Source organism: Schistocerca cancellata, chromosome 3, assembly GCF_023864275.1.
Source record: "Schistocerca cancellata isolate TAMUIC-IGC-003103 chromosome 3, iqSchCanc2.1, whole genome shotgun sequence".
Lineage (NCBI taxonomy): Eukaryota > Metazoa > Arthropoda > Insecta > Orthoptera > Acrididae > Schistocerca > Schistocerca cancellata.
Window position 1 is genome coordinate 382,002,157 of NC_064628.1, and position 14,029 is coordinate 382,016,185.

Here is a 14,029-nt window from a genome sequence, read left to right on the forward strand (position 1 = left end):
TATCACAATGGCTTGCTCTGCAATAAAAAAGTGGCATCCACCACCGCGCGTGATGACGTAGAGGAGCCGCGCCCGTCCAGGGTTTACGAGCAGACCGGCATCGTCGCCTGTCACTTGTTGCTCGGGCCGCCGCCAGCGCCGCCAGCGGCCGCCGCTGGAAGCACGACCCTGTGGCGGCAGCCTCGACCACGGCGGACAGTCAGCGGCGCGCGGCGGTGAGGGAAACACGTCGGGTCGTAGCACACAGTTCACACACACGCGAGCGCAGCGGAACGGACACTCGCCGGCCGGCGACTTGGGGTGAGTACCGCGAGTCTGCACTAAGCAACTAGCTGGCGTAGTGAGAGCAGGCGCTGCTCAAACTGCCCACTCGCGGTAGTTTCTTGCACATCATTGGAGTTCCAGCTTGTTACTTGCCAGTTGCTTACGCGAGATATCTCTGATAGTGTTTAGGAGTTACTTGTAAAAGTATTCACAATGGTATTCTTTTGTGCTCGACTGTGGAATTACTCTTTCGGCAGAGCGCTGTCTATTTTCCTCTGTGTCATATATCACCGATTATTACGGTAGTTCCCATTTAGTACCACTACTCAAGTTATGCTCTCTATTAATATTAACTATATAGAACCTTGTCGATGCCGAGATCATTAGTGACGGAGAGCTGGGTAGTGATGAGGGAGGGGAATAACCCACGGTCTCGCCGAAAGAGTCATTCCAACAAGCGCATGTAAAATTTTTCCGAAATACTGGAAAATCTAGATCCACATGTTGGTGGAGTATGGACGTGAATTCCTCCAGTGCAGAATGTGAATACATTGTTGAACCAATGTGCCACCTTCCTCAGCGGAACATGGATTGGAAAAATTGCTTTTACATGACGAAACCTGTGGTCAATTGTCAGGTTATGTCAGTAGTCTGAAGACTGACACTGCGGAACAAAACTTTTAATCCGTATAGAGATTTATAACCCAGAAACGAGACAATCTTACTGTGAGGAACAGTAGTTTCGCATAATGAACCAGCGTACCTGTTTGAACATTTCACTAGTTGCTACAGTGAACTGATTCACACTTTAGTAGAATTATGGCTTCGGGCTTGGAACAGGTTGCATTTCGTGATGCAGTCCATCTAGTGCCCACTCGGAATATTTCGTTATGTCGGTGATGTTGGTTTCGCTTGATGAAGGTGAAAAAGTCGTCAGAGACCTGGGACCAGGTACCTAGCGTAGCCGTGGGGCGTAAGTAGCCAATAGAAAAGCGGTAGTGCTACTATTGATTTAGTGTCGGTGTGACACTGGCCGCAGTGCTGCGGGCACAGTGGAGGGGACTCTAGAAACGCCGGCGTCCAGCGGCGAGGGAGCAGAGTGCGGAAACTTGAGGCCTGGCTTCGAACCTCCGAGGAGTTACTTGGATCTTGACCTTCCGTAGTTCTGTCTCATTCTGAGCTCGGATAGAGGGGAGGTCCCTTGAGCTGCAAGCCGGATCGAGGTGGCGCAGTAGTTTACAAACTGACTCTAGAGGAACGGGCTTCGGCCATCATCTAGGTTTTACGTTGACAAATAAAATCACTTAGGCCGAATGCTGGGCCCGTTGCTAAACAAAACCGAAAACACTTTATATCCACTTTTTTGTCCAATCTGAGTTTGCGCTCCATTTGCATCTACAATCGCCGAGCCACGGAAGGTGTGCAGCGGAGGATACTTTACGTTTATTGTCATCTCCCACTTTTCCTGTTCCAACTGCGAATGGTACACTGGAAGAACGAATACTGGTAAGCCTGCATGTAGGTTCAATACATTCTAATTTTGACATCATTGTACGCGATGTAGCGCGGTGTCCTGAAAAAGTTAGAGGAAGTCACTGATCAGCAGAGGCTGTATTTCCGTACAGTACTACATTTTACTTTGGGCTGTTCGCCATGTGATCGTAATTGACCAATTGCAGAAAATAAAATATATTACAGAACTACAACGTTTGCGGCACAGTAACTTCCTTCAAACTTTAACATTTACGTTCATGATCTTTTAGGTAGTTGCACGCAGGAGGAAGCACTATACTGACTCTCAGAATTTTAAGATTTTTTTTTTAATTTTAAAATTTGTGACTTCTGACCTGAAGGCCATACAGCCACCTCTCAGTCTTTCGCAGTTTTACTGAGTAAGCTTACATATATCTAAAATTTTCCGAATTAGTTTTGATATCAATATATTATTTTGATGAAGGGGCGTTGCTACATTTGTTGGTAAGGCCTGATGAAATCTGCTCAACTGTTGTGTGAAATCGATCTGCTGGTCTGCTTACAGTTTACGTTCGAGAAAAATATGGTTGATATCTCCTACTGTTATTCCATCACATTCACAGTTTTCTCGAACGTGTATTGAAGAAGATGGCTGGGGAATGATCTATGCGAATTATGGAACTTATAAACTTTATATTCGCCTTAACTGCGTGGAAGCCGGGCTTCGAGGGAACGATTGCATGTATTTGTTCATAAAATTTCCCTTTAATGCTTATCTATGATTAATGTTCGTCTTCCCACTGGAGTTTTATTCTTCTATGTAATGAGGTCTTCGCGTGTGATAGTGACAATAAAATGTTTTTCAATGTGCCGTTTTGGCTAAGTCGTCGACTATTTCATAATATTTAATGTTATCGTGTCCTCTAGCCCACATACATTACACCTTCTTTCCGAGATATTCGTTTTCCTTGATAGCTTTCACGACGTCCATTACCAGTGGACTAGTTTTTTTGATAACTGCGGGTGTCTGCGGATCTTGGAGCAATCTTCCTAGGTCCGTTAAAATCGAGATGCTTCCTACTGTGATGTTCTCGAAGTAATTGAAAGCTTGGGTACAGCTGCAAATTCTCCAGAAAAATTTGAAGTTTCTCTGGGAAGCGAAATCATTTCCTTGTAACCTGTGCCTGGACACACGAACACACGGCCCACTATGCCTTTACATGGAGTTTTATAGCAGCAAACCACACCGTGATCCAGAATGCCTCTCTTGCTGCGTCTGCCAGTGGATGAGAATTTGCATGACGCTTTCGTGCCTGCTAAACGGATCTGTGACGAAATGGCTTGCTCTTCTTTGGATCTTGTCTGTCAATCCAGTCTGGTATGGGTCCCAAACTAACGAGCAAAATTCAAATATTGGTGATCTGCATAAGTGTCGAGCATCCGCAAGTCTTCCTGCCTCTCCATACGACATCGTTGCGTTCCGATTTCTCTGTCTACAACATCATCCGCGAAAGGCTTCATTGAGCTTAAATTGTCCTCTAAGGAATTTACGAGGGCTATTCGGAAAGTAAGCACGAAATGGAAACCACAGTGAAAAGCCGATGACATTTTGCACAGATGTGTTGGACAGTGTCTCTAGTACGCTCGTCGATCGCGTCGCGTCGCTCTTTTCAGTTCTGAGCGCCCTGTGAGCACCTGAACATGCGTAGAAAATAGTGTCTGCCGCCAAGTATGGGGGCCTGGTGAGAGGTTTCGCCTGATGTGATGCAGCCCGCATAACATCTCCGTGATGACAGTTCTCGGCCGCACCCTGCAGGGGCAATGAAGACGTTCCTGCAGCGTATTCGATGGGTAGTGTTTCATCACCCACTACACAGCCCTTAATTGACTCCCCCTGAGTTTCATATCAGCTCACACGAACCTCTGCCTTTGAAGACAACATTTTGATACAGACAACGAGCTGTAGAATAGCGTAGCCAATTGGCAGAAAGCAGTGGCGGCTGCTTTCTATGACGAGGGTACCGGAAAGTTGGTGCAGTGATGCGGCAAATGTCTAAGTCTGAGCGGCGACTATGTAGACAAGTATCTGGAAGGTTTAGCTAAATGTTGAAAATAAATCATTTTTGATTGTCACAGTGGTTTCCATTTCGCGACCGAGCGGACCTTACCTTCCGAATAGGCCTCGAATTAATATATTTTTAACATACCCCTCGTCTACTACTGGCGTTTCTGATGTAATGCACTTGTGTTTTCACTGTTCAAACGACTTAGTAAGATACGAACTACTTTGTTATAAATTACAGGGTCGCCACCAGTCCAGGCGCTTCTTTACAGATTAAATATCCGACGGAACTGGAAAATTTTGTATGATTCCATAATCGGAATTAAATGGGTTTAAATTAATTCAGTCAAAGCATGCAAAATCAGATCATGTAATCACACGACGAAGATTGTGGTAAATTAATAAAACGTGGACTAGGCACTCCAGTGAGGAGGGCTGCATCTCAGATTATGTTTCGTTACTATCGCTGCCACCTTTGTGCAGCTTGTAAAAACAACACTGATGTATTCTGAGAAAACATAAGCATTAGACAAAGTATATCTGGCAATGAGGGTGTCTACGTGGTAAATCAGAAAGAATACGGCGGGACGTACCGTACTAGTTTTCAAAGAGAACATTTGTTCTTATATTCACACAGGAGAAACAAGGTGGAACATCCTAACTCAATAGCTCGTTGTTACCAGAGCATGAAACAACTCACCAGGTCACTTTAAAATAACGCACGATCGTAAATCTTAATTGATCGTATGGGAGGTGAAATGAGAAAGGAACGTACAGTTTTATGCTCCCAAACTGGATTCACACAAGAAGGTAAAATTCGGGGAGAAATTGCCGGCCGCGGTGGTCTAGCGGTTCTAGGCGCGCAGTCCGGAACCGCGCGACTGCTAAGGTCGCAGGTTCGAATCCTGCCTCGGGCATGGATGTGTGTGATGTACTTAGGTTAGTTAGGTTTAAGTAGTTCTAAGTTCTAGGGGACTGATGACCACAGATGTTAAGTCCCATAGTGCTCAGAGCCATTTTTTTTTCGGGGAGAAATTAGCCATCACCAGAAGCATGAAATTACGATAAAGAGATTTATACCGAATGAAATAATATTACTGATATAGTACTCGATAAGGAAATTCGCGCCCACAATATACCTATACATGAGAAACGGAAAAGAACGAGTGAGTGAATAAATCACTCATCGGGAAACACCTAAACAGATAAAAATCATGAAATTTCTCAGTAAAAAGTACACGACTAGAAATGTTAGATTAAACGTGAACAGATCTAACGAGACCGGGAGAGGTGAAGGTCCCACTGGTTCATGCAACATGTGGTCCCCACAAACAAAGGAGGTTACTAAAACCTCTCAAAACTGTGAAAATACAGGTGCTCAAATGACGTGTTAGACGCTGATCATTCAATCTAGCTGCGATAACGAGTTGGAATACGGAGCTACAGCTGAGGGCTCATTGAGCAAGGAACACGTGGACATAAGTGTAACTAAACATACGAGGAAGTCGGTATATCTAAGCACACATTAATCTGAGGCAGGCAGAAATTAGAACAGAAAGAAACACACGAACCCGTATACATCTTTATTGTCGGCCGGAGTGGCCAAGCGGTTCTAGGCGCTACAGTCCGGAACCGCGCGACCGCTACGGTCGCAGGTTCGAATCCTGCCTCGGGCATGGAAGTGTGTGATGTCCTTAGGTTAGTTAGGTTTAAGTAGTTCTAAGTTCTAGGGTACTGATGACCTCAGAAGTTAAGTCCCATAGTGCTCAGAGCCATTTTTGAACATCTTTATTATCACTTTGACATAAGGTAAAGATCGCTCTAACTTGGCCCAGCCATTACGCGGGGGAGAACATTCCACAGCACAGTGTTCCAGGGAAACGGAGGAAACTCAGAATTCAGAAGAAATCGAAACTCCGAACATTCCCTAGCATTAATGAAGCATTGTGCTTTTAACTGAACATTTGCTGGAAAAGGAGATGAAACGTTTCAGGTCGGCTGAAGAACTTACACATTCACAACAACTTTAAAAGGAGCAAGACCGTGACTAAGGACTACGAAAAAAATCCCACCAACGGGCAGCAACAAAGTGTCTATGAAGCGGTAGTACCCAGACTACCGAACAGGTAAAATGGAAAAGACCGGAGGGGTCGTTTTCGCCACCAAAATAATAAACAGGCAAGAACGCTCATTGGCGACAGACCTCATTGCCCCGGTAAAGGAACACTAAGTTGACTACCCTGTACCCCAGCAGGCGGAAAGCATCTAGTCTGTCACATACTTCGTAAACCCGAAAAGATACCATCTTTTCATACAAGAGGCAACGTATTTTCACATGGCATCAGGCCGGTTCGTAATCGGGTGCGTAATTTGTGTTTTAATTTACGTACAGACCTCTACTTGTACATAAAATTTTCATTATTGTTCTCTAGTGGCTTTTGCCACTGTTATACTGGCACTATTGTACATACCGTTTGTTGCATTGTGTTTGTGTCATTTTGTGTTTTTCTTTTTTTTTTAAAGTACGTCTGTCTATATGCGATACTTCTTACATTGTTATAATATTATTTGCAGCTTTGTTCTTCAGCTGTTGTTGTTCTTATTGTATAACGTACAGTGTTTGCCCTTTCGTGTTTTGTCTTTTACTGTAAGAGCATATGCATGTTTGTCATAATGTAAGTGTATAGAGCTGTTTGTAATTCTGTTCCAATGTTGTTGTCATCACTACCGCCGGTTGTCTGGTGTTTGTCTAATTCCGCTTTTTTTTTTTACCTTAAGAGTGTGTTTGTACGTTTACTTCATAATTTTGTGTTAAAATGGTTCAAATGGCTCTAAGCACTATGGGACTTAACATCTGAGGTCATCTGTCCCCTAGACTTAGAACTACTTAAACCTAACGACATCATACACATCCATTCCCGAGGTAGGATTCAATCTGCGACCGTAGCAGCAGCGCGGTTCCGGACAGAAGCGCCTAGAACCGCTCGGCCACAACGGCCGGCAATTTTGTGTTATTCTTCTTTTTTGCGATTATGTTTCTTTGGCACTTTATAGCCGTTGTTGGCTGTATGGATCTTGTAACGTAAAACCAGAATAAAAAATTTAAAAGAAGTGGCAAAGTAAAGGAGGAAACTTGATAATATAGGATGTCATTACATAAGTATGGACGTGGATTATATAGGATAGACAGGATAAGTAAATGAATTACACAGCACATAAAAATTTGTCAGATAATTATTAAATTTATATTAATCCCACAGCTCAGTCCTTCTGAAGATGTTTCAGGAAGTACATCGCGGACGAGCGGTGCAGAAAATGAGATGGGAATAAGGTAAGATTGGTCAAAAGTATTATGAAACTATTCTATAGAGACGTTTCTTACAGTGAACAATAATTCTACTACAACACTATCTCAGTATACACCCGAGGCTACATTTACGTCTGAAGATTTCTCTTTGTCAAGAATGGCCATGCTGTGTTGTATAGGGTGTCCGGGAAGTAAGGGCTAATTTGAATTTTGCACCATTTTGTCATTCGACGGTTGACACTCGTGGTTTTCTCATGTTTGTGTCCATTAGTAGCCTGATAGCTTTTGTGTGATGAACATTGTTGTTCGATGTCTATTTTCGTCACGGAGCAGATGACAACTGAGTGACGCATCCAAGCGATAAAAAACTATTACAAAAACAGTGAAAGTTCCACGAGAACCGTTCGGAAATTGCGTGTGACACTTGGACGTAATGCTGCTCCAACCGTATCATCAGTTCGGAAGTTGATCCGGAAGTTTAAGACCACGGGTTCTGTTTCAGACGTTAAGAAAACAGGACGAGCCCGTTCTGTTCGAATACAAGAAAACATTGATGTCGCACCTGACAATGTGACCGTAAGCCCCAGAAAAACAGTTCGTCGACGAGTTCAACGGTTGAATTTATCACCAAGTCCACAGCATTAAATCCTTTCAAAAGATATGAAAATGCATGCGTCCAAGATTCGACTTAAACAAGAGCTGAAGCCTGCAGATCACGGAAAGAGACATCGATTTGCTCAGTGGGTCTTGGCTCGACAAGCGGAGAACGAGACTTCGTAAAAAAAAAAATAATTTTCTCAGAAGAGGCGCACAGCCAACTGAGTGGGTACGTCAATAAGCAGAACTGTAGAATTTGTGGTAACGAAAATCCGCGAGTGACTGTGGAAGATGAGACGCATCCTCAACGCACGACTTTGTGGTGTGGGTTCTGGGCAGAAGGAGTGATCGGCCCGTACTTTTTTGAAAATAATGAGGAGCTGCCATTACTGTGAACGGTGACCGTTACCGGAAAATGTTTTCTAATTAGTTTTCTCCTCTTATAGATGAAACTGGCAATATTAGGTTTCAACAAGATGGTGCGAAATGTCACACATTCCATGAAACGATTGCTCTCCTGAATGAAAAGTTTCCTCAAAAAATTAACTCTCTGCCTGTCAACCAAAAACGGCCTGCCATGCGATATTACGCCTTGTGACTTTTTTCGAGGGGGGGGGGGGGATTTCCGAAAGCAAAAATGCGCGTGAACAAACGACAAACAATACAACAATACACCAATTGAAGGTTGAAATTAAAAGGGTTATTAACGGCACCCTGACATATTTTTGTGAACGCTTCATCGAGAACTTCAATGAACGCATTGCTCGTTGCCGCGCGGCCTCTGGTAGTCATATGGGGTATATAATTTTTCATAGATAAATGGGAGAAGTTATTTAAAGTGTCTGTAAAAAAAGCAACATTACGTTTTCAATAAATTCTGTATGTTCTATAGCACTTTAATATTCGTCTCTACTTCCAAGACACCCTCTGTATGGTTCAAATGGTTCAAATGGCTCTGAGCACTATGAGACTTAACATCTGAGGTCATCAGTCCCCTGAGACTTAGAACTACTTAAACCTAACTGACCTAAGGACATCACACACATCCATGCCCGAGGCAGGATTCGGATCCACGACCGTAGCGGTCGCGCGGTTCCAGACTGAAGCGCCTGGAAACCAGCCACAGCGGCCGGCACACCATCTGTATGCTAGGAACTCTTCAGTCTAAGTACTAAGCTGGCTAGGTTTTTCCTCATGCTGTTAGTTTGTTCATTGCGCAACAGTGTGAAACTGTATCGAAAGCCTTTCGAAGGTCAAATAACACGGTGTCAACCTAGGCGCCGGCATATGCCGCCCTCTGAGTCTAGCGGACTAATGACGCCGACGTCGACGCAGTAGTCTTACTGGGTTCCCCTCGTCCAGCTGGGCCGTGTCTAATGACGTAGAACGCCTACTGGGCGTAAAGATCAAAGGTTCGACATCATTACTGGCGGAGCGCATGTAAATGTCTGAAGAAGCCACAACGGTTGCTGGTCATTAGGTAAAGCACTGGAAACAGCAGTTTGTGTAGGTAATGCCGAGCTGTGGCGTTCACACAGAGGGCAAATAATTTCCTGTGCATCGAGGCTGCACACATTGTACTCTACAGGGTGAGTTTAAAGTTTTCCCGTGATTATTTATTTATATACACTCATGTTCATAAATTAAGGATAATGCTGATACATGGTGAACCAACGCTCTGGTGGGCGGTTTGCGGGTATAAATAACCTCGAGGTATGACCATGTGGTGCATTTGACCTGCGGTCGTCGCACGGTGGTGCTGGCAGCAATCCACATACGCAGAGGTGTGTTGGTGCACGTCAGAGTACGGTGCCGCGAATAAGTGTGCAGTCGTTTTCAGGCGTGCTAATGGTGACTGTGTGTTGAAAATGGCTCAGAGAACACATATTGATGACGTTATGAGGGGTAGAATACGAGGGCGACTGGAGGCTGGTCAAACACAGCAGGTCGTAGCACGGGCCCTCCGTGTGCCACAAAGTGTGATCTCACGATAATGGCAACGATTCCAGCAGACAGGAAACGTGTCCAGGCGCTACAGTACGGGACGTCCACAGTGTACAACTCCACAAGAAGACCGATATCTCACCATCAGTGCCTGCAGACGGCCACGGAGTACTGCAGGTAGCCTTGCTCGGGACCTTACCGCAGCCACTGGAACAGTTGCCTCCAGACACACGGTCTAAAGACGATTGAACAGACATGGTTTATTCGCCCGGAGACTTGCAACGTGCATTCCACTAACCCGTGGTCACAGGAGAGCCCGTAAAGCATGGTGTCAAGAACACAGTACATGGTCACTGGAACAATGGTCCCAGGTTATGTTCACGGACGAGTCCTGGTATAGTCTGAACAGTGATTCTCACAGGGTTTTCATCTGGTGTGAACCAGGAACCAGATACGAACTCCTTAATGTCCTTGAAAGGGACCTGTATGGAGGTCGTGGTTTGATGGTGTAGTATGGGATTATGATTGGTACACCCCTGCATGTCTTTGACAAAGGAACTGTAACAGGTCGGGTGTACCGGGACGTAATTTTGCAATAGTATGTCCGCCTTTTCAGGGGTGCAGCGGGCCCCACCCCCATCGAGCACGTGTGGGATGCTCTCGTTCGACGTATCGCTGCACGTCTTCAAATCCCTACGACACTTCAGGAGCTCCGACGGGCACTGGTGCAAGAATGGGAGGCTATACCCCAGCAGCTGCTCGACCAGCTGATCCAGAGTATGCCAACCGTTGTGCGGCATATGTACGTGTGCATATCCCATATTGATTTCGGGGTACATGAGCAGGAAACAGTGTCGTTTTGTAGCACTTACGTTTCGGGACGGTTTCCTCAACGTATCACCAATACCGTGGACTTACAGATCTGTGTCGTGTATGTTCCCTATGGGCCTATGCTATTAGCGCCAGTTTTGTGTAGTGCCACGTTGGGTGGCACCACATTCTGCAATTATCCTTAATTTATATACATTAGTGTAAATGATATGCCCTCTAGTATTACGGGTAACTCTATAATATTTCTGTTTGCTGATGACACTAGCTTGGTAGTAAAGGATGTTGTGTGCAACATTGGCTCGGTATCAAATAGTGCAGTTCATGACATAAGTACATGCCTTGTAGAAAATAAACTGACGGTAAATCACAGTAAGACTCGGTTTTTACAGTTTCTAATTACAATTCAACAAAACCCGACGCCATGATTTCACAGAAATGGAATGGGGTTAGTGAACATGTACAGTTCAAATTTCTACGTATTCAGATGGATAGTAAACTGTCGTGGAAAGCCCACGTTCAGGATCTTGTTCAAAGACTTAATACTGCCATTTTTACTATTCGAACGGTATCTGAAGAAAGTGATCGTTCGACACGGAAATTAGTCTACTTTGCTTATTTTCATTCGCCTATATCGTATGGTATTATATTTTGGGGTAACTCTTCCCATTATAAAGGATATTTTTGGCTTAGAAACGGGCGGTTCGGGCAATAACTGGTGTAAGTTCGCGAACATGTGGTCGATCCCTGTTCACTGGTCTGAGTATTTTCACATTGGCCTCTCAATATACAGGGTGAGTCACTAACTATTGCCACCTAGAATAACTCCGAAGGTATGATAGTAGCTGAAAAGTTTGTGGGACGGAAGTTACATGGGACAACGGGGGTCATACTATTACGTTGGTATTTTGTTGCTAGGTGGGGTCGCTTCAGATGTATGGTCAACTTTGTTTTTTAAATGGGATGCTATCGTTTGGTACTTATTTTCTGATAGCGGCTTTTGAGACGAATCCAATGATGTGTAACAGTAAGTTCTTTGAACGTCAACGAAGGTCAAAAAGGTGACATGAACGTCCATTTACAGAAGGTGTTCGAAGTGATGACCATTGATATCAAGGCATGCTGCAATCTTCTTATGGATTGAGTGGTATTCCTTATCACATCGGCACTTATCGAAGCACATGCTCTGACAATTCTCTCTCGTATATCGTGCAAATAGTAAATATTCGCCGAATACGGTGTATCCATCTAACGTGCCATTGACATGTAAACACCTGCGACGGTTTCGCAATACAACACTAATAGGAACGGTAAGACTAGTATCGTCGAATCAAGCAAATAAGAATGATGCATTCCTTTGAAGAACAAGTCGCTATGCTTCTCATGTACGGAGAATGCCAACGAAATCCACTGAGAGCTAGAGACTTATACCCTGATAGATATCCTCAACATACCCACCCTACAAGTCGTACATTTAAATATGTGTATGATAAATTGAGAACTAATGGATCTTTAGCGCCTCGGAAACATATCCGGGAAAGGAAAGTTACTAACGGGGAAACGAAAAATTGGTACTTTTGCCACTGTGGTTGTGTTAGTTCGTGTCAAATCGCAAGAGAAAGCCAGAGTAATGTTGGTCGTGTTCTGCATCGCCATAAATATCATCCTTACCATATCAGTCTCCACCAAGAATTAACTGATACGGATTGTATATGTCGCATTGAATTCTGCCGATGGGCCCAACTTCAGATTCAGAGAGATGACACATTTATTAATTTGATTTTATTTACTGACCCTTGCCGCAGTGGTAACATCGATTCCCGTCAGATCACCGAAGTTAAGCGCTGTCTGGCTGGGCTAGCACTTGGATGGGTCACCATCCGGTCTGCCGATAGCTGTTGGCAAGCGGGGTGCACCCAGCCCTTGTGAGGCAAACTGAGGAGCTACTTGATCGAGAAGTAGCAGCTTCGGTCTCGTAAACTGACATACGGTCGGGAGAGCGGTGTGCTGACCACATGCCCCTCCATACCCGCATCCAGTGACGCCTGTAGGCTGAGGATGACACGGCGGCCGGTCAGTACCGTTGCGCCTTCATGGCCTGTTCGGACGGAGTTTAGTTTTGTATTTACTGACGAGGCTACATTCACGAACAATGGAAACGTTAATTTGCATAACATACATTATTGAGCAACTGAAAATCCATGTTGGCTACGGCAAGTTGCACACCAAAAACCGTGGTCGTTGATGTATGTTGTGGGATCCTGGAGGAACGAATTATAGGCCCCTAGGGATTCTTAATGGTAGGAAGTACACGACATTCTTGCAAGAAACATTAGGTCTGTTACTGGAAGAAATACACTCCTGGAAATGGAAAAAAGAACACATTGACACCGGTGTGTCAGACCCACCATACTTGCTCCGGACACTGCGAGAGGGCTGTACAAGCAATGATCACACGCACGGCACAGCGGACACACCAGGAACCGCGGTGTTGGCCGTCGAATGGCGCTAGCTGCGCAGCATTTATGCACCGCCGCCGTCAGTGTCAGCCCGTTTGCCGTGGCATACGGAGCTCCATCGCAGTCTTTAACACTGGTAGCATGCCGCGACAGCGTGGACGTGAACCGTATGTGCAGTTGACGGACTTTGAGCGAGGGCGTATAGTGGGCATGCGGGAGGCCGGGTGGACGTACCGCCGAATTGCTCAACACATGGGGCGTGAGGTCTCCACAGTACATCGATGTTGTCACCAGTGGTCGGCGGAAGGTGCACGTGCCCGTCGACCTGGGACCGGACCGCAGCGACGCACGGATGCACGCCAAGACCGTAGGATCCTACGCAGTGCCGTAGGGGACCGCACCGCCACTTCCCAGCAAATTAGGGACACTGTTGCTCCTGGGGTATCGGCGAGGACCATTCGCAACCGTCTCCATGAAGCTGGGCTACGGTCCCGCACACCGTTAGGCCGTCTTCCGCTCACGCCCCAACATCGTGCAGCCCGCCTCCAGTGGTGTCGCGACAGGCGTGAATGGAGGGACGAATGGAGACGTGTCGTCTTCAGCGATGAGAGTCGCTTCTGCCTTGGTGCCAATGATGGTCGTATGCGTGTTTGGCACTGTGCAGGTGAGCGCCACAATCAGGACTGCATACGACCGAGGCACACAGGGCCAACACCCGGCATCATGGTGTGGGGAGCGATCTCCTACACTGGCCGTACACCACTGGTGATCGTCGAGGGGACACTGAATAGTGCACGGTACATCCAAACCGTCGTCGAACCCATCGTTCTACCATTCCTAGACCGGCAAGGGAACTTGCTGTTCCAACAGGACAATGCACGTCCGCATGTATCCCGTGCCACCCAACGTGCTCTAGAAGGTGTAAGTCAACTACACTGGCCAGCAAGATTTCCGGATCTGTCCCCCATTGAGCATGTTTGGGACTGGATGAAGCGTCGTCTCACGCGGTCTGCACGTCCAGCACGAACGCTGGTCCAACTGAGGCGCCAGGTGGAAATGGCATGGCAAGCCGTTCCACAGGACTACATCCAGCAT

The 14,029-nt window shown here is 45.8% G+C and overlaps 1 protein-coding gene across 1 annotated transcript in view; it reads left to right on the forward strand.

Annotated features, from left to right (window-relative positions):
* Positions 1-212: 212 nt before the first annotated feature.
* LOC126176721 (uncharacterized) overlaps positions 213-14,029 on the forward strand; it is a 622,696-nt gene continuing 608,879 nt past the window's right edge. Inside the window, exon 1 of the mRNA XM_049923889.1 lies at positions 213-300. The gene's annotated coding sequence lies outside the window, so the exon portion shown is untranslated. The remainder of the gene's footprint in view (positions 301-14,029) is intronic.